Source organism: Buteo buteo, chromosome 8 (assembly GCF_964188355.1).
Source record: "Buteo buteo chromosome 8, bButBut1.hap1.1, whole genome shotgun sequence".
NCBI classification, from domain to species: Eukaryota; Metazoa; Chordata; class Aves; order Accipitriformes; family Accipitridae; genus Buteo; species Buteo buteo.
Genome location: NC_134178.1, coordinates 31606707 through 31625906, shown reverse-complemented (window position 1 = coordinate 31625906; position 19200 = coordinate 31606707). Strand labels below are relative to the sequence as shown.

The window sequence follows — 19200 nt, the reverse complement described above, 5'->3', positions numbered from 1 at the left end:
GTGCATTCTTGGGGGTGGGGGGATGTGTGCATGAAGAGACTCAAAAATACAAGAAGATCAGTGGGTAGAATATTCTCCATGGTTCAGAGCAGTGAGACACACCTCAGAGCTATTATCATTAGTTATGTGCTCCTGAGCCTTACTTTTACTTAGTAAGGGATGAGCTATAGGGAATTGGGTGATATGCTGGGTATCAATTCTTCCACCTCTTCCTGCAAATGTTTTAAGTGTATTTGTCTGCTTTTTACTTGACTTGCCTTAAGTTTGGATCACAGTACCAAGCATTCAACATGTAAGTTTGATCCTTACAGATGAGAGGGACAATCCTGAGGAACGTGAAGAAAGGGATGAAAACAGTCCTTGTTCATGTGAGTATCTATCACTGTATGGCTTTCTATCAGTCACAGAGAGGGAGCCAAGAGTGTGACTTGTCTGGGTGTGGTTTAGTGAGACCTGATTGTCTTATTTAAACTGAATATTGTAATCAAGGGGATCTTTCTCTAGCACAGAAATACCTGAAATTTGAGAGATCCAAATTACTCAAAGTACTCGGAGCTGCTGACAGCATTAATACCAGCATAATCACATGTGCATTGGACTTGGACTATCTAGACAATGAGTTTTTTGCAGTCTCAGGCCCTTCCTACCCTAGCCTAATGGGCTGTGTCCTCTTCAGCTGTGTGCAGAGACTTACAGTTCCTGTTAGCTACTCACTGCCTGGGGATGGCTGGTGCTTTCCCTTCTGCTTCCAATTGCCCTGCACATTTGTTAGGCATCACACTTTCTGGGCAGAGGGGGTGGTTCAGACTCTGCAGGGCAGACAGTATCTCTCCTGTATTAACTTCTGTGATCCTTCCTTCCATCTGTCTGTCCTTCTGTCCTCCCCTATGCTCTCTTCCCTCTTCCCTTTTGCGATCCTTGCACGGTTACTCTCTGTTGGTGGGAGGAGGTTCCACCCTAGCTCAGAGCCGGCTGTTGCATAGTGTTTGGCACGTGTAGCTCATCAGCCTGGAGACCCTGTCCTCTCAACACCAAGACGTGATCTGCAGGGAGCAAAGGGAGCAGACCCTGCTGTCACCCCTAAGGTGAGTGTGTGAGGGGTCCAATGGCTTCTCTTGTGGACAGAAGTGATTCCTGCATTTGAGTGCTAAGTGCTGCAACACTAGAGGCATCACACGTGAACTGCGTGGTTCATGGAATAGATGTCTCTTCTTGGGCTCCTTTTCCTGCTGTGTTTTGTAGTTCTAGAAAGTGATGGAGGTAGTGGGTAAAGTGAAGTGAAACTCAGATGTTGTACTTGAGAGACATGGCAGAGTCTTAGGTTTCAATTTACATTTTTTCTGAGTTTTCAGTAAATATACAAATCTGAGTTACAGCTGTGCCTGAGCCCTGCTGTAACCACAGGTGTCCGCTCCTACTTTGTGCAAGTGAGAGGCAGGAGGGGAGTGGCTGATAGAGGAGTTGCAGTGAGTGCTCATGCCCATTGGTGCTGTTCTGCAGGCAAGCGCTCACCCAGGGGTCTCTCATCTCCCCCATTTCCATCTACCTGTTGAAGGCCTGGCCATGGCTAAGCCTGCCCTGTGTTCAAGCGATGAGGGAGCGTGTGCTGTGAGATATGGCTCCGGGTGCCCCAGTGTCTGCGAGCAGCTGGTCAGTGGCCTGTAGCTCACCAGCTGCTTTGGTGAGGGGCTGACCTGAGCTCTCTTGCTCCATGCTTCTCTCCCTCCCAGAGGATGGGAAGTAGAGGGGGTCCTTTTGCACATATTCTTTGGCTGCTTTGCACATATTATTTGGCTAGCCTTTGCCAAGTTCTGGCTGCATGTTTTTTCTGTGTCTATATCATAATCATGTCTAGTCTGTGGCATGTAAGAGATTTTTTCTCAACTGAGTCTTTTCCTTCCAGATGGAGAAAGACCCAAGCTGCCAGGCCTCAAATGTATGAAAGCTGTAAAGCCTCTTGCTGCAGTTAATGAAATGTGGCTTGCCCCAAATGTTGAGAACACCACCCATCCAGAATCTGAGCACTGCAGTCCTCCACGATTTGAGGACTGCCTTCCACTAGGTTTTGACCACTCCATTACCCACTGTTTGATGGCTGTGCCCCTGCAGAATTAATTACTGCAGTCCTCCAGGATTTGAGGACTTGAATCATAGAATCATTTAGGTTGGAAAAGACCTTCAAGATCATTGAGTCCAACCATCAACCATGCCCACTAAACCATGTCCTGAAGTGCCTTGTCTATGTGCTTTTTGAATACCTCCAGGGATGGTGACTCAACCACTTCCCTGGGCAGCCTGTTCCAATGTTTGACAACCCTCTCAGTAAAAAATGTTTTCCTAATATCTAACCTAAATCTCCCTTGCCTCAACTTGAGGCCATTTCCTCTCATCCTTTCTCCAGCCACCTGACAGAAGAGACCAGCACCCACCTCACTACAACCTCCTTTCAGGTAGTTGTAAAGAGCAATAAGGTCTCCCCTCAGCCTCCTTTTCTCTAGACTAAACAGCCCCAGCTCCCTCAGCCGCTCCTCATAAGACTTGTGCTCCAGGCCCCTCACCAGCTTTGTTGCCCTTCTCTGGACACGGTCCAGCACCTCAATGTAGTGAGGGGCCCAAAACTGAACACAGTACTCACGGTGCGGCTTCACCAGTGCCAGTACAGGGGAACAACCACCTCCCAGCTCCTGCTGGCCACACTATTTCTGATACAGGCCAGGATGCTGTTGGCCTTCTTGGCCACTTGGGCACACTGCTGGCTCATATTCAGCCGGCTGTTAACCAGCACCCCCAGGTCTTTCCCTGCTGGGCAGCTTTCCAGCCACTCTTCCCCAAGCCCGTAGCGCTGCACAGGCTTTCTGTGACCCAAGTGCAGGACCCGGCACTTGGCCTTGTTGAACTTCATACGATTGGCCTCAGCCTATTGATCCAGCCTGTCCAGATCCCTCTGTAGAGCCTTCCCACCCTTGGGCAGATCAGCCCTCCCTCCCAACTTGGTGTCATCTGCAAACTTGCTGAAGGTGCACTTGATCCCCTCATCCAGATCACTGATAAAGATATTAAATAGAACTGGCCCCAATAATGAGCCCTGGGGAACACCACTTGTGACCCGCCACCAAGTGGATTTAACTCCATGCACCACAACCCTCTGGGCTCATCCATCCAGCCAGTTTTTTACCCAGCGAAGAGTACAGTTGTCTAAGCCATGACCTGCCAGCTTCTCAAGGAGTATGCCATGAGAGACAGTGTCAAAGGCTTTACTGAAGTCCAGGTAGACAACATCCACAGCCTTTCCCTCCTCTACTAGGTGGGTCACCTGGTCATAGAAGGAGATCAGGTTGGTCAAGCATGACCTGCCTTTCATGAACCCATGCTGACTGGGCTTGATGCCCTGGTTGTCTTGCACATGCCATGTGAGCGCACTCAAAATGAACCGTTCCATAATCTTTCCCAGTACCGAGGTCAGGCTGACAGGCCTGTAGTTCCCCAGATCCTCCCTCCGACCCTTCTTGTAAATGGGCATCACATTGGCAAGCCTCCAGTCCTCTGGGACCTCCCCCGTTGACCAGGATTGCTGATAAATGATGGAGAGTGGCTTGGCGAGCACCTCCGCCAGTTCCCTCAGTACTCTTGGATGGATCCCATCTGGTCCCATAGATTTGTGAGCGTCCAGATGGCGTAGTAGGTCACTAACTATTTCCTCCTGGATTATGGGGGGGTATATTCTGCTCTTCATCCTTGCCTTCCAGCTCAGGGGGCAGAGTACCCTGAGGATAACTGGTCTCACTATTAATGACTGAGGCAAAGAAGGCTTTAAGTACCTCAGCCTTTTCCTCATCTCTGGTGGCAATGTTCCCCTCTGTATCCATTAAAGGATAGATATTCTCCTTGGCTCTCTTTTTATTGTTAACATATTTGTAAAAACTTTTTTTGTTGTCTCTTACAATAGTGGCCAGATTGAGTTCTAACTGAGCTTTTGCCTTTCTAATTTCCTCTCTGCATGACCTAACAAGATCCTTGTACTCTTCCTGAGCTGCCTGCCCTTTTTTCCAGAGATAATAAACTCTCCTTTTTTTCTTGAGTCCTAGCCAAAGATCCCTGTTCAGCCAGGCCGGTCGTCTTCCTTGGCAGTTCATCTTGCGGTGCATGGGAATAGCCTGGTTAAGATTTCTTTCTTGAAGAATATCCATCCTTCCTGGACCCCTTTGCCCTTCAGGACTGTCTCCCAAGGGACTCTCTCAACCAGTGTCCTGTTGAAGGATGACTATGTTGTTTTGTGTAATTCAGACTATGTGCCTTCAGGATCCATAAAGTCCTGGAAAAGCAGTGAAGGACACATGTCCTTTCAGTATGCTTTGATCAAGAAGAACACAAGGGGACTCCCAGAAGACAAGTCTGGAGATTTAGTATGCAGTTTTTCCCATTAGATTTGCCAGAAAAGATGTCCACAGTGTTGGACTTGATGTTTGGACTCTTCCCTTCTCTGTCAGCTGGCTTTGAGCGAACCTTGCAATTCTGCTGTTCCTCCTATAAATCTGATTCTTTGTTTGCTTTGAAGAATTGGCTGGAAGCCTGAAGAGAAATCTCTCTGTGGATCAGCTTGTTTTCCAGAGCTGATGCCCTTCTCTTCCCTCTGCTACAGGTCTTCAAGGAAAACCCATGAGGAACCCCTTGGAAAGCAGACATGGTAATCAGCCCTGAGAAGAGTTCAGCCCCTGCTTCTCTTTGTCTCCACTAAGAGGTGTTGCTGTGAAAAGAGGAGGACCTCAGCGATTTCTGGAGGCTAGATCAGGGCTCTGACTTCAGTTCCCATCTCCTCTTGGGTGGTCCCTGCACCTGACTGAATGGATGAGGGAACAGCTTAACAGCTCAGTAGACATGGGTGGTTTGCTTAACCCTTCATCTAACACATACAATGTTAATAAAACCACAGTTTTTAACTTGGCAGATTTAAGCATGATTATACTTCTGTTGTTTGCTTAGAGGAATGTGCTGCTTAGGTGGTAAGTCAGTTCAAACTATATTAGGAGATGGAAACTGTAGTGAAGAACATGCAGCAACTTTTATTTAGGAACTGTTTTAGAAGGAAAAAAAGAAAAGGAAACAAAACAGAACATTCCTAGCAATGGGTATAGACATATATGTAATTGCTATTAAGGAATGGCCTTGGTAATCAGATGTTGAATTTTCTGCAATGCCTGTGTTAAATTTTATCTTAAATGGTGTGTAGTAATTTTAAGATGGCTTTATCTTAGTTACAAGTGCTGTTTGTATGTTTCCTGAAGTATCTTCTCTTACAGAATGTTGAATAAAAGGTTTTTTTTGTTATTACTAAAATGGTGTTCCTGAATGTCATTATGAGCTGGGATTGTTTATGTAATCTGTTTTGCTGTTTAAATATATCTTAATTCATGTTCTTTCTGTAGATAAAAATCTATGGCTTTGTATTCTAACCCTGCTGTAGGCAAAGCCGCATTGTTGGTGTCTCTTCAGAGCAAACAGATGATTGTGATTGCAATCCTACTTCCTGACTGCCCTCCTTCATGGGCAAAAACCCCAAACCCAACCTCTTTCTCATCTTGTTCTCACAGGGTCATTCTTGCTTTGCTGTAGAGTGTATAATCTGTCTACATCCTTCTTGATTCTCAAAACGGACTGCAATATTCTTGTTGAATTTTAAAGTACTCAGGGTAATACCTCCCTGTCTTCATAGCTGTTGCTCCACTGACCATGTTCAGAAAGGAAATGTCATTTTTTTGAAGGGGGTCACCTGCTAGCTCACATTCAGGCTTATCACAGAAAATATTCTGTCTAAAGGCAAAATTCAGGTTTACCTTCCAGTCTGTGGTGTGAGCTTATGAGTCTTCATGGTGTAAGAGCTCTTTAAGTTCCTATCGCGAAAAAAATAGGAACTTAAAGGAAAAAAATGAAAAAGCTGATTCTGTTGTTGATCTACAAGAATTCAGCGAATGTAGATTTAGACTGAGAAACATCATGATCTGACTACAATGAATGACACTTCTGGAGATACCCAATCTTGTAGTGTGAAGAAAAATTAAGAGCTGATGAGTACGAAGTGTCTGAAAACTGAGTGAGAGAGCTTCGATGGATTTGAGAATGGCTACTAAAAGTTGCAAATTGGAGGATGTCATGGAAAAGGAGTTTCCAAAATGGGTTGTGAGCTTAGAGCATCTTCCTGCTTACAAGGAGAAAACTCAGTAAATATTGCAAATTCCTTGGCTGTTTTCAACTTGCAAATGTTTAACTGTGGGAACTTTGGATGTCTGCTGCACTAACTACATGACTTCACATTGGAAAAGAAAGCTTACAGGGGTCTATCATTCAGTTAAGAGGGTACAACAGGTGTAAGTATACCACATCTCTGAAGGAAAGAGTAAGGGACTGTAGTTTTTAATAGTCAAAATTCCTCAACTTTCCGTATGTGTCATCACTCTTTAAAATACTAGTCTTGCATGTTTAATGGTAAGATCTTCTACGTTCTGGGTTTGCAATAGACTTCTTGACACTATTAGGAGCAATTTGCAATTAGTTTGGCAACAAATGCGCAAGCTTCCTCAGGGTTTCGGGCCTGTCCTTCCTCTCACACCCAGACACCAGCCCTGTGACCGGGGCTGCACGCGAGGCTGTGCAGCGAGGGACAGCAGAGCGGTGTCTGGTTCGGTAAGAGGTTACGCTTGAAGGCTGCCAGAGCTGCCTGGTAAACCCTTGTGCTGTGCCACTGGCCTGGGCAAAGCACTGCCGGGGCTCTCGGGGCCCAGGGCTGGCTGCAGGGAGCTGCCATGGGCCTGGCGTACGCCGGCAGCCGGCTGCTGTGGCTGTTTCCTGCCTCTGGGCAGCAGCTTCTCTGTGTGGGTTTTATTTTCACCTTATTTCACCACATGGCTTTCTCTGGCCGTTCTGGCAGCCTTTGTAGACCTGTAAACCACCAGGTAATGGCTTCCCTGTGCAGTGCCTTCCAGAAGCTTCTACAGCCTCTGTCAGCTGCCTCTGGATTGGCTGGCTGGTGATTGTTAGCTGCATTGTGATGGGTGGGTTCTGGAATGTGGGTGTGGCTCTCCGTACCCAGCTGAGGGCTTGCTGGCCAGGCTCAGTGTGGCCTGGGGAGGGGAGCCGTGGGGGTGCTGGGGGAGCAGGTGGTGCAGAAGGCCCTCACAGCTCTGCCTCCCTCTCTGCAGGACTCCTGGGAAGCAGGGTGCTAGGGCGATGGGCAGCAGGGCTTGGACCTCAGGGAGCTGGAGAACGTTGAGCAGGAGGAGTTAGCTGAACTGTATACTTTGCATACGGTGTCCTTTTTGTAAGTACCTGTTTAATTTCCCTTTGGTTCATGATGCTGTGACTGCTGACTTGAGTCAGCTGGAGATCTGTGTCTCTGCCTGACCACCTCAGGGAAGTGTATTAGGGCTCTGGCTGGCCGGCTGGGGCAAACGGTGTGGGGCTTTGGCTGGCTGCCCGGTGCAAGTGGTATAGGGCTTGGGGTGGCCCGATGGGCAAGTGGGCTAGGGCTCTGTCTGTCTGGGGAAGTAGGGTAGTGCGCCGACTGACCGGAGGGGGCAAATGGGGTAGAGATCTGGCTAGCCTGCTGGGGCAAATATTCTATGGTTCTGGCTGGCCAGCTAGGGCAAGTGGGGTAGGGCTCTGGCTGTCCAGGTGGGGTAAGAGGGATAGGGCTCTGGCTGCCTCCTAGGGCAAATGCCATAGGGCTCTGGTGAGACAGCTCAGGCAAATGGGGTAGTGCTTTGGATGAACGTCCAAGGTAAGTGGTGTAGGACTCTTGCTGGCCACCCTGCTGAAAATGGTGTAGGGGCCCTGGCTGGTGGGCCTGGGCAAGGGGGCTAGGGGCCCTGGCCAGTGGGCCTGGGTGAATGGTGTAGCGGCTCTGGCTGGCTGGCCCGGGCAAATGGTGTAGTGGCTCTGGCTGGCCGGTGTTGGAAATTGTGGTAGGGCTGTGGTTGGCCGTGTGGGGCAAATGCTGTAGTAGTCTGCCTGGCCGGCTGGGGCAAGGTGTGTAGGATTCTGGCAGGTGGGCTGCTGCAAATGGTGTAGGGTGCTGGCTGGCCGGCATAAGCAGACGGTGTAGGCCCCTGGGTGGCCGGCTGGGGCAAGTGCGGTGGGGCCATGGGCAGATGTCCTGCGCAAGGTGGGCAGGGCTCTGGCGGGCCCGGCCGGCTGGGACAAGTGTGGAAGGGCTCCGGCCAGGAACGTGCGGTACAGCTCGACCCGGCCAAGTGTGGCAGGGCTCCAGCCAGGAATGTGCGGTAGGGCTCTGGCCGGGTCAAGTACGGAAGGCCTCCAGCTGGCTGGCCGTCCTGGGCAAGTGCGATAGGGCTCCGGCCAGCCAAGGCCAGCAGGGCTCTGTCCGGTCGCCCCGGCATGTGCGTTAGGGCTTCGGCCAGCCCAGCCAATTGCTGTAGGGCTCCAACCAGGAACGTGCGATAGGGCTCTGGTTGGGCAAGCGCGGCAGGGCTCTGGGCAGCCGTCCCGGGCAAGCGCCACAGGGCTCCAGGCGGCCAGCCGTTCCGAACAAGTGCAGTAGGGTTCTGGCCAGCTGGCCAGCCCTGGCAGGCATGGTAGGGCTCCGAATGACCGTCCCCAGTAAGTGCAGCAAGGCTCCAGCCGGCCGGCCCTCCCGGGGAATTGCAGCAGGGCTCCGGCTGGCCAGCCGTCCCCGGCAAGTGTGGCAGGGCTCTGGCTGGCTGGCCATCCTGGCCAAGGGCGGTAGGGCTCCAGCGGGCCCGACTGTCCCGGGCAAGTGCGGTAGTGTTCCGGCTGTCCGTCCCAGGCAAGTGCGGTAGGGCTCCGGCCAGCAACGTGTGGTAGGGCTCCAGCCAGCCAAGAGCGGCAGGGCTCCGTCCAGCTGCCCCGGCCACGCGCGTTAGGGCTCCGGCCAGCCCGGCCAACTGCAGTAGGGTTCCAGCCAGGAACGTGCGACAGGGCTCTGGCCGGCCGTCCCGGGCAAGTGCGGTAGGGCTCCGGCCGGCCCCGCCAAGTGCGGTAGGGCTCCGGCCGGCCCCGCCAAGTGCGGTAGGGCTCCGGCCGGGCAACGTGCGGTAGGGCTCCGGCTGGCCCCGCCAAGAGCAGCAGGGCTTCGTCCGGCCGCCCTGGCCATGTGCGTTAGGGCTCCGGCCAGCCTGGCCAGTTGCGGTAGGGCTCCGGCTGTGCAAGCACGGAAGGGCTTCAGCCAGCCAAGGGCAGCAGGGCTCTGGCCGGGCACATGTGTTAGGGTTCTGGCCGTCCTAGCCAAGCGTGGTAGGGCTTGTTCTGTCTGTCCTAGCCAAGTGCGGTATGGCTCCGTCTGTCTGTCCCGGCCAAGCAAGATAGGGCTCCGAACGACTGTGCCCAGCAAGTGCGGCAGGGCTCTGGCTGCTGGGCAGGGCCGAGTGCGGCAGGGCTCTGGCTGTGCAAGCACGGAAGGGCTCCAGTCAGCCAAGGGCAGCAGGGCTCTGGCCGGGCACATGTGTTAGGGTTCCGGCCGTCCTGGCCAAGCGCGGTAGCGCTCGTTCCAGCCGTCCCGGCCAAGCGCGGTAGGGCTTCGAATGACCATCCCCAGCAAGTGCAGCAGGGCTCAACCAGTAACTTGCGGCAGGGCTCTGGCTGGCAGGCAGGGCTGAGTGCGACAGGGCTCTGACCAGGAACGTGCGGTAGGGCTCCAGCCGGGCAAGGGCAGCAGGGCTCTGGCCAGCCCGGACAATTGCGGTAGGGTTCAGGACAGGAATGTGCTATAGGGCTCCAGCCGGCCAGCCCGGGCAAGCGCGGTAGGGCACTGGCCGGCCAGCCCGGGCAAGCGCGGTAGGGCACCGGCCGGCCAGCCAACCCGGGCAAGCGCGGTAGGGCTCCTGCCAGCCAAGGGCGGTAGGGCTCTGGCTGGCCTGGCCAATTGCGGTAGGGCTCCGGCCAGGCACGTGTGTTAGGGTTCCATCTGTCCTGGCCAAGCACGGTAGGGCTCCCTCTGTCCGTCCCGGGTAAGTGCGGTAGGGCTCCGTCCGTCCTTCCCAGCCAAGTGAGATAGGGCTCCAAATGACCGTCCCTGGCAAGTTTGGTATGGCTCCAGCCAGGAACCTGCGGTAGGGCTCCGGCCGGGCGAGCGCGGTAGGGCTCCATCCTGCCTAAGGAAGTGCGGTAGGGCTCCGGTTGGCCTGGGCACTTGAGGCAGGGCTCCGGCCGGGCCGGCCAAGTGCGGCAGGGCTCCAGCCGGGCCGGCCAAGTGCAGCAGGGCTCTGGCCAGGAACGTGCAATAGGGCTCTGGCCAGGAACGTGCAATAGGGCTCCGGCTGGCCCAGGCAAGTGTGGTGGGGCTCCGGCCAGCTGGCCATCCTGGTCAAGGGCGGTAGGGCTCCGGCGGGCCTGACCATCCTGGGCAAGTGCAGTATGGCTCCCCCCAGCCGGCTGTCCCAGGCAAGTGCAGTAGTGTTCCGGTGGGCCTTCCTTGGCAAGCATGGTAGGGCTCTGGCCGTCCCGGGCAAGCATGGTAGGGCTCTGCCGGGCCAAGCCTGGTAGGGCTCTGGCTGGCCCAGCCAAGTTCGCTAGGCTCCGGCCAGCCCGGGCAGGCGTGGTAGGGCTCCGACCGGCCCTGGTAAGTGTGGTAGAGCTCCGTCCGTCCGTCCCAGGCAGGCGCGGTAGGTCTACGGTAGGAGCTGGCAAGCGCGGTAGGTCTACAGCTGGCCCCGGCAAGTGCGGTAGGGCTCTGGCTGGCCGACTGTTCTGGGCAAGCGTGGTAGGGCTCCGGCCAGCCAAGGGTGGTAGGGCTCTGGCCGACCTGGCCAATTGCAGTAGAGCTCCGGCTGGGCAAGTGTTCCGTCCATCCCGGGCAAGCGCGGTAGGGCTCTGGCTGTACAGCCATCCGTCCCGGGCAAGTGCGGTAGGGCTCCTGCCAGCCAGCCATCCTGGGCAAGTGCGGTGTGGCTCTGGCCAGCCCGGGCAAGTGCGGTAGGGCTCTGGCTGGCCAGCCCTGGCAGGCGTGGCGGGGCTCCGGCTGGCTGGCCCTGGCAGGCACAGTAGGGCTCTGGTTGGCCTGGGCACTTGAGATAGGGCTCCGGCCGGGCCGGCCAAGCGCGGTAGGGCTCCGGCCAGGAACGTGTGACAGGGCTCCAGGCAGGCAAGTGTTGTAGGGCTCCGGCTGGCCCAGACAAGAGCGGTAGGGCTCTGGCCGGCCTGGCCAGCGTGGGCAGGAGTGGTAGGGCTCTGGCTGACCGTCCCAGGCAAGTGTGACAGTGCTCCGGCTGGCTGTCCAGGGCAATCTTGGTGGGGTTCCGGCTGGCCGTCCCGGGCAAGGGCAGTAGGGCTCCAGGCGGCTGTCCCGGCCAAGTGCGGCAGGGCTCCGAACGACCGTCCCGGGCAAGTGTGGCAAGGCTCTGGCCGGCTGGCTGTCCCGGGCAGGTGCGGCGTGGCTGCCACCAGCCCAGGCAAGTGCTGTGGGGCTCCGGCCGGCCCCGGCAGGCGCGTTAGGGTTCTGGCCGGCCAGCCTGGGCGAGCGTGGCAGGGCGCCAGCCGGCCAAGGGCGGCAGGGCTCCATCCAGCTGCCCCGGCCAAGTGCGTTAAGGCTCTGGCCAGCCCCGCCAATTGCTGTAGGGCTCCGGCCGGCCCGGGCAAGTGCGGTGGGGCTCCGGCCAGGAACGTGCAGTAGGGTTCCGGCCGGCCCGGGCAAGTGCGGTAGGGTTCCAGCTGGCCGTCTGGTCCAGGCAAATGCGCTAGGGCTTCCGCCGGCCAGGCTGGGCGAATGGTGTAGGGCAAACGGTGCAGGGCTCCATGCGAATGGTGCAGGCCTCTTGGCCACCAGCCCACACGAACAGCGCAGGGCTCCGGGCGGCCGGCCTGGGTGAATGGTGTACGGCAAATTGTGCAGGGCTCTGGCATTTAGCCCACGCCAGTGCAGTAGGGCTCCAGCTGGACGGCCCGGGTAAGTGCAGTAGGGCTCTGGCCGAATGGTGTAGGGCGAATGGTACTAGGCTCCGGGCGGCCGCCCCGGGCGAATGGTGTAGGGTGAATGGTGTAGGGCAAATGGTGCAGGGCTCCAGGTGGCCGGCCCGGATGAATAGTGCAGGGCTCCGGGCGAATGGTGCAGGGCTCTGGGTGGCTGGCCCAGGCGAATGGTGCAGGGCTCTGGGTGGCTGGCCTGGGCGAATGGTGCAGGGCTCCGGGCAAATGGTGTAGGGTGAATGGTGCAGGGCTCTGGGCAGCCGGTCAGGGCGAGTGGTGCAGGGCTCCTGGTGGCTGGCCTGGGCAAGTGGGGTAGGGCTGTGGCTGGCTGGTTGGGTCTACAGGTGTAGGGCTGTGGCGGGCCAGCCGGGGCAAATGGTGTAGGGCTGTGGCGGGCCAGCCGGGGCAAATGGTGTAGGGCTCTGGCTGGCACTTTTTTAGAAGTGGGTTATTGCTCTGGCTGACCAGCTGGGGCAAATGGTGTTGGGCTCTGGCTGTCTGGCCAGGGCAACTGGGGTAGGGCTCTGGGTGGATGGCTGGGGGAAATGGTGTAGGGCTCTTGATGACCAGATGGAGCAAATGGTGTAGGGCTCTGGCAGGCTGTCAAGGGCAAGTGGGGTAGGGCTGTGGCTGGGTGGTGGGGGCAAGTGGGGTAGGGCTCTGGATGACTCTCTAAGGTACCTGGTGTAGGGCTCTTGCTGGCCAGCCACAGCCCTACGTCATTTGCCCCAGCCGGCCAGCCACAGCCGTAGTCCATTTGCCCCAGCCAGCCAACCAGAGCCCTATACTATTTGCCCTGACCAGCCAGTCAGAGCCCTACCACACTTGTCCCAGCTCTGGCTCATTTGTATGTGGGTGATTTTGATTCTGTCTGAATGCTTTGGGCCAAGCATGAGTGCAGCCAGCTGAAGATAGAGCTGTGAGTGACCAGTTTTAGGTATCACCTGTGGCTGTGGCTGCTGTTCATAACTCTGGCAGTCTTCTCTACGGGAGATGCTATTTTTGACTAGCAGATGAGGGTCTCTGGCTGGCTGGCTCTTTACTAGAGTGTAGTTTTGGCTTGTTAGCTAGCCAGGGAGATACTGTCTTGTTGTGTGGTCTTGGGGAGCGTGGCTCTTGCTTGCTTTATGTCCAGTTGTAGCTGGTCTGGTTTGCTGGCCTGGGTCAAGATCCTCTGCCTGTCTTGTTGGGGGAAGATTCTTATGCTGTAGCTTCTGAGCTTAGCTTGTTAGATAACAATTGTGAGAAAAAGTGGTAGCAGGTTGCCCTAAGGAGAATAATAATAAACAATAACATGTGTTTGGCAATTGAAGGGGAACATCTGGACCTCAGAAGGTCCTGTGTTAACTGCCAGGTGGCAGAGGCAACACAATACTGGATGTCTGAGAATACATCAAAGGTGCTGAATGTGACAGGACAGGGCAGAAGCGTGTTTGTGTGCTATTGGATGATTATATACCATTTGAAATGAAAGGCTAAGTATAAACTCCTTGAAAATCCCTTTGGATACCTTCTGTTATGGAGGAGGGTTCTCATGATCATGAAATAAACCTTTTGTAGTTCTACCCTTGTGCCCCTTTCTTCCTTGGTCAACAAACATCCTAAGTCACTTCTGCAACAGAATTTGTAGCCCAGATGGGACCAGTCCACTGGTCGACTCTGGCGCCTATTGGGGAGCATCTGATCTGGAGACCTGGTGAATTCATCTCTTTCTGTCTGTCTCAGGGAATGGACTGGAACCAACCAGAAAGAGGTGAGGTGTTGGTGAATGGAATTTGTGTAATTCTACATATTTCCTTTGATTTGGAGACTTAGTCACTGCTGTTCATGCAAGCTCAGGCAGCTGCTCTAGATGTGTCTCTGTCTCCTTTGTCTTCGATCGACTCTATTACTCCTTCTGTTCCCCCTTCTGCACCTCCTGCTTTCCCTTCAACAGCTGTGCAAGCTCTGCCGAAGGAGGTAATTATTCCTCCTCTGGCGGTAGGTGCAGCCGCAACCGTAACAAGAGTATGCGTGCTGTTTGGCCTGGTAGATTTGGTGGTATGGCAGCAACAAATGCCTTGACTCTAGGAAGACCTGGAAAAGCTTCAGCAAATTATTAGGGGAATTTTTAGAGCATATGACCCTGCTTGGTCTGATGTTTGTTGGTTACTGGAAACTGTATTTACCTCTGAAGAACAAGTGTTGATTTTGCAGAAAAATAGAGAACAGGCTGCTGCTCCGGGTGGTAGGACTGTGTGGCCAGACGCAGAGCCAGACAGGAATTATCAGACCAAGGCAGAATTAGATGCATTAAGATTATGTCAAAAAGGGTTAGAAGAATGGTTAATTGGACAAAGGAAAAAGAATGCCAACAAGGCATTAACTACATGGGGGAAATGATTCCAAATGTTTGGGGAAATTGACCCTGAAGCCCTGCAAAATAGGTCTTTGCTTGTCTCCTTATTTGTAGATCAAGCGGCCCCAGATATTAAGAAGTATTTTAACCAGTGTTCTCCAGCCTGGCAAGGGAAGCTGATAGGGGAGATAGTAAGTATTGCAATGTTTGTGTATTATGGAAGGAATGAGGCTAAGGCTAGGCAGAAAACAGCAGGAAGAGGAGGCTAGGTTGTTAGCAGCTGCTTTGCAAGGTAGGAATTTTAGGAGGCAAAGAGGTAATAATAATGGAAATAAGGGAAACAGAAATCTACATCAGACAAGACCAAAGGATTACTGTAATAAAACCAAGATACTTGAAAAGAGAATGCCCTGTGATCCTGCGAAGGGGACTACGACAGCAACAAAAGGAAAATCAAATCAATCGGGAGCTGAACAAAAGTGATGAACAATGATGGTTACCAGATCCTCAGGCCCTAGCGGTAGAAGGAGATACAAAAGTAATCCTCTCAGAGGACTCTAAGGAACCAGTTATAGATTTGAAAATTGGAGATGAAACTCGCCCATGTCTGATAGATACCGGCGCAACTTATTCAATATTAACCAATCCCACAAAGGAGCAAGAATTGAGGGTAAAGTAAATGTTGTAGGAGTAGAAGATAAATCTGTATTTGTACCCAGGACAGAGAAAATGATGGTATAGATAGGTGCATGGTCTGTTAATCGTTCTTTTCTGCTGTTGTGATTGGCACCAGCAAATTTGGTGGGGAGATATTTGTTATACAAATTATGGGCAGAGTTGCTGTGTACACCACAAGGAATTACATTGTGACTCCCAATGGGTAATGTACCAAAAAATTATGACAGCTATAGCAACTGAAGAAGGGATAGAAATACCCCAGGAACTCAAAGATGTACCTAGGATTTTATGGGCCCAAAGTTGTGCAGACGTAGGGTTATTAAGGTCAGCTAATCCAGTACAGATAGAAATGAAGGGAGGCAAACCTCCTTCCTTAAAAGAGTACCTGTTATCTCTGGAAGCAAGGGAAGGTATAAGACCAATAATTGAAGATTTTCTGTCAAGAGGGATTTTAACTCCTTGCGAGTGTCCCTGTAATACTCATATCTTGCTGGTTAAAAACCCTAAACTAGGCTCAGAGGGAAAACCAGTTTATAGAAAGGTCCAAGACTTCCACAATTATAACCACGATACTGGCCAACACAAAATGTTTGACAGTGATTTGTGCCCAGCTTGCTTCAGTATAATGGTGCATCCAGAATCTCAGTATATTTTTGCCTTCACCTGGGAGGGGAAACTGTAAACATGGACTAGATTTCCTCAAGGGTTTGCAGGATTGTCAGCTTTATTTTGGAAAATCCTAGTGACAGATTTACAGGACATAGAGTTAACCAATAACTCTGCATTAATACAGCATGTGGATGATGTGCTAATAGCAAGTACAAATAGGGAAAATTGTGTGGAAGACACAAGTAACGCTGGTTGCTTTGGCTGATAAAGGCCATGGAATCTCTCCAACCAAATCATAATTCTGTAAAGAAAAGGTAGGGTATTTAGGATATTTTTTGTGAGGAGATAGCGGAAAGATACCAGATGACTGAACTATCCAAGATATGCCTAGGCCTACAACTGAGAAACAGGAATAGAGCAACAGTTGCATACTCTGTACCACCCTCAGTCATCAGGGGAAGTAGGGAGAATGAATCAAAGCATTAAATATATATCAAAGGTTTGTGCAGAGACTAAAATGGCCAGATGCTATACCTGTTGCTTTAAGGCATATAAGGTGAAGGCCGAATAAATTGAGATTGACCCAGCAGAAGCGTTATTTGGCAGGAATATTCAAATTCTGAACACAAACGTGGCTGCGAAAACTAGGCATTGCAGTCTCTTGCCTTTTTTTCATGACTTTTAGTCCTGGAGAGACCCCCAGCTCCAAACCTCTGGTGAATACACCCAAATTTCAGTCTCCAAGAAGATAAAAAGAAATGTTTATGAAGAAGAGCTGTAGAGGAAAGAACCAGGGGTGAGTATCAGCTTGATCTGTACACGTCTCGGTGTCCAGGGAGTACTTAAGGTCATTGGCACCATTGTCAGAAATTTGCTTTATTGGGTATGTGCCTCCACTGCAATAACTTCCCACGCTTGCAAGTGATCAGAAGTGCTGCTGCACTAGAAAATGCAATGTAGAAATCCCTACATATTCGTAAGCTTTGAGGATGTAGAAGTCAGTCTTATACTGGCCTTCCTCAGTTTCACAAGGCTTAGGTCTGACAGTACTTTGGTTTTATTTCCATGGAGCTGGATGGTCTGGACCTGCGCAGGGACTGCTCTGTCAGCAGCGACCTGGGCGTTGTGCTGTTCCACTCTTCCCCACCACGCAGATCTGACCCAGTCCTTCCTGCTATGAACGGAGCCGTTGGTCTGGGAGGCCACATCTGCTTCCACTGAGTGTGGGAGAAACACGTATCAGCCCTCTGGCATTGCCAAATAACAGATAAGAAATGCTTGCAGGTTCTACTCATTTCAGATTTTCAGGGTATGCAGGAATTTAGTCTGAAAAGGCCTTATTTATTTGCTGCCTTGGCCTCAGCCAGGGCTACCTCCTTAAAGAGTATCGTGACCAAGGACTTTCTAACCTGCCTTTTAAGTTGTAGCAGGCATGCTGAAGCTGTGTTTCCAGCTTTGATCCTATAAAACACTGTTTTTCAACCTCTTTCAATTTGTGGATGGCTAAGTTTTTTTTTCAGTGGAGTTCTGGTCCCTGTACAATGAATTTCAGTCTGCTGACAAGACGGCTATTTTTTTAAATAAAGAAGCTTCTTCAAGCTCTTGAATGCTTTAATTTGCAGCAGGTACCAGCAGTTGCACTTTCTTGTGTCTGGTAGCAAAGCTTCAGCAAAAGGCACAAAGTGGTTTTTTGCTGCTTTTTCAAGTCTTTTGACTGTCAAGTTAGGCTATCCATGGTGCTAGGGTGTGACGAGGTGAGGAATACCTGTCATGACGACCTGTGATCTTGTACATGTAAAGCTGGTTTTGGTGGCTTTTGTCCCCATTCTGTATTATGTTGAAAAGATTTTCTTAAATGAGCCTGGCATTAACCTTCACGTAACCACAGCAGACCACAGCAGATGTAAGGCTAAGACATTAAGTGAATCCTGCAAGAAATTTTAACCTATGAAATCTCTTTGCCTTTGTAAATAATGTTTATATGATTAGTCTGAAGATGGCAACATTAGTGAAATTTCCCAAGTTCATCTTCCAAGTTGGGATTTTGCCAAGTTGATTTTCCCTCACCAAAATGAGGCAAGGCAAAGCAAGGAGGAACTGGAAAAGATGAACAAGATGGTCTGGTACTTGAGGAGTGGGTGGGTGGCTGCAGAAAAATCCTGGTTGGCAGGAGCTGAGAATCTCTGCCAGAGACAATGTTGTCTGTCTCAATTTTGGCAGGCTAGGCCAAGGACAGTGAGCTGGGGGCACTGGTGGCAGAGTTACATGGTAGCAGCCTCTGAGCAAGACCCAGGTGAAACTGATTGCGGGCTGAAATTCATCTGAGTCAATCATTAGAGATGAAAGCAAAAAAGCACCATTGACCACCAACCTGTGGCAGGTTGGATCCTAACTTGACTTCTCTTTTCCTCTGACTAGTGAAACTGGCCAAAGCCTGTAGACTGTAGGCACTGAGCTTTTTGTCCGTGATGTAGTCCTTCAGTTAAGCTCTGTTCATGTAGCACCATGATTAAAGCCATACGTCTGAATAGCTCTGTAATAAGGCGTTTTTTGTTTGGGTTTGGTTTTTTTTCCAAAGCAAATGCAAAGCATTTCACCCCACATCCAGTGGTGCTAAATATAAATTGTGTGGTTTCTAGCAGTTATTCTATATATGGACTTTTCTTTTTCTCTTGTCATTGTGGGCCAGACTAGGAGAGCTGTGTTGGAGAAACTGTATGTGATTGGTATGCTTGACCTGGATAGCTGGGATCCTTATATTCTTGTTCACCTCACCTGGTAGTGAGGTGATAGGTGAGCACCAAAATGAGATGGCAGTGTGGCACAGCACCTCCTTCACATCTCTGCTTTTTTGTGGACCTGCGTGGGTCTCTCCCCCCATAGCTGCTCAGCGGTAGTGGAGTTGGGGGTGAATTCCTGACATTCACCCTGAGCTGTCTGGTGGCAGGGGTAGAGGGAGAAGAGAAAGCCTAAGGGTGACAGCAGCTTGTTAATGAGCAGAAGTCTGAATAAGCTTCTGTAATCCTGGTTGGTCTTGTTCAGTATCTGAGAGAAAGCTGGGGGAGGGGAGTTTGTGTATGAATCGTGGGATCTGTGACAAGCACATGGATTTTAACTTTTCTGAAATGGGAGCAGAAGACGACCTCCCTCCAGCTTGTCATTTACGTATTCTGAAGGGCTGGGACTGCTCTGCTGTGCATTATGGGGCAGGAAAGAGATGAGCTCTTCCAGAGCATGAGACAGGTGGGCACCGTGTGCATGGAATCAAGGTGCTACTGTGAGTTTTTCTACTTTGGTTACTTTGAGCAGAGGACTTCTGCAGATTAGATTCTCTGTTTGCTCTGGGATACTATGCAGTCTCATCCTCCCTGCCCCTTCAGGATCCTTCCTGCCATGCAGTGTTACTTGAACTGTACATTTTAGACAGAACAGCAGTATCTGGTTTGGTAGGTCCCAGGTAGCCTCAGCATCACACAGCAAAAGCAAAGGCTGTGGCAGGAAGCATGACGCAAGGACAGTGGTGTGTGTCTCACTGGAGAGGTGTCTGAGGCGCAGCAGACCTGCTGCTGGGAGGTCTCCCAGGTTCCTCTTTGTCTGTGCATCAGAGCAGGTATCCGTATAGATTTTCCTTTTGTCAGCCCTGT

General features: G+C 51.9%; 1 long non-coding RNA gene across 1 annotated transcript; it reads left to right on the top strand.

The window, feature by feature from the left end:
• The first annotated feature begins 932 nt into the window (after positions 1-932).
• Positions 933-5306, top strand: LOC142034036 (uncharacterized). The gene is made up of 3 exons (XR_012651436.1): positions 933-1085; positions 1904-2450; positions 4080-5306. It is a non-coding gene; the product is annotated as an uncharacterized LOC142034036 (long non-coding RNA).
• Positions 5307-19200: the final 13894 nt, after the last annotated feature.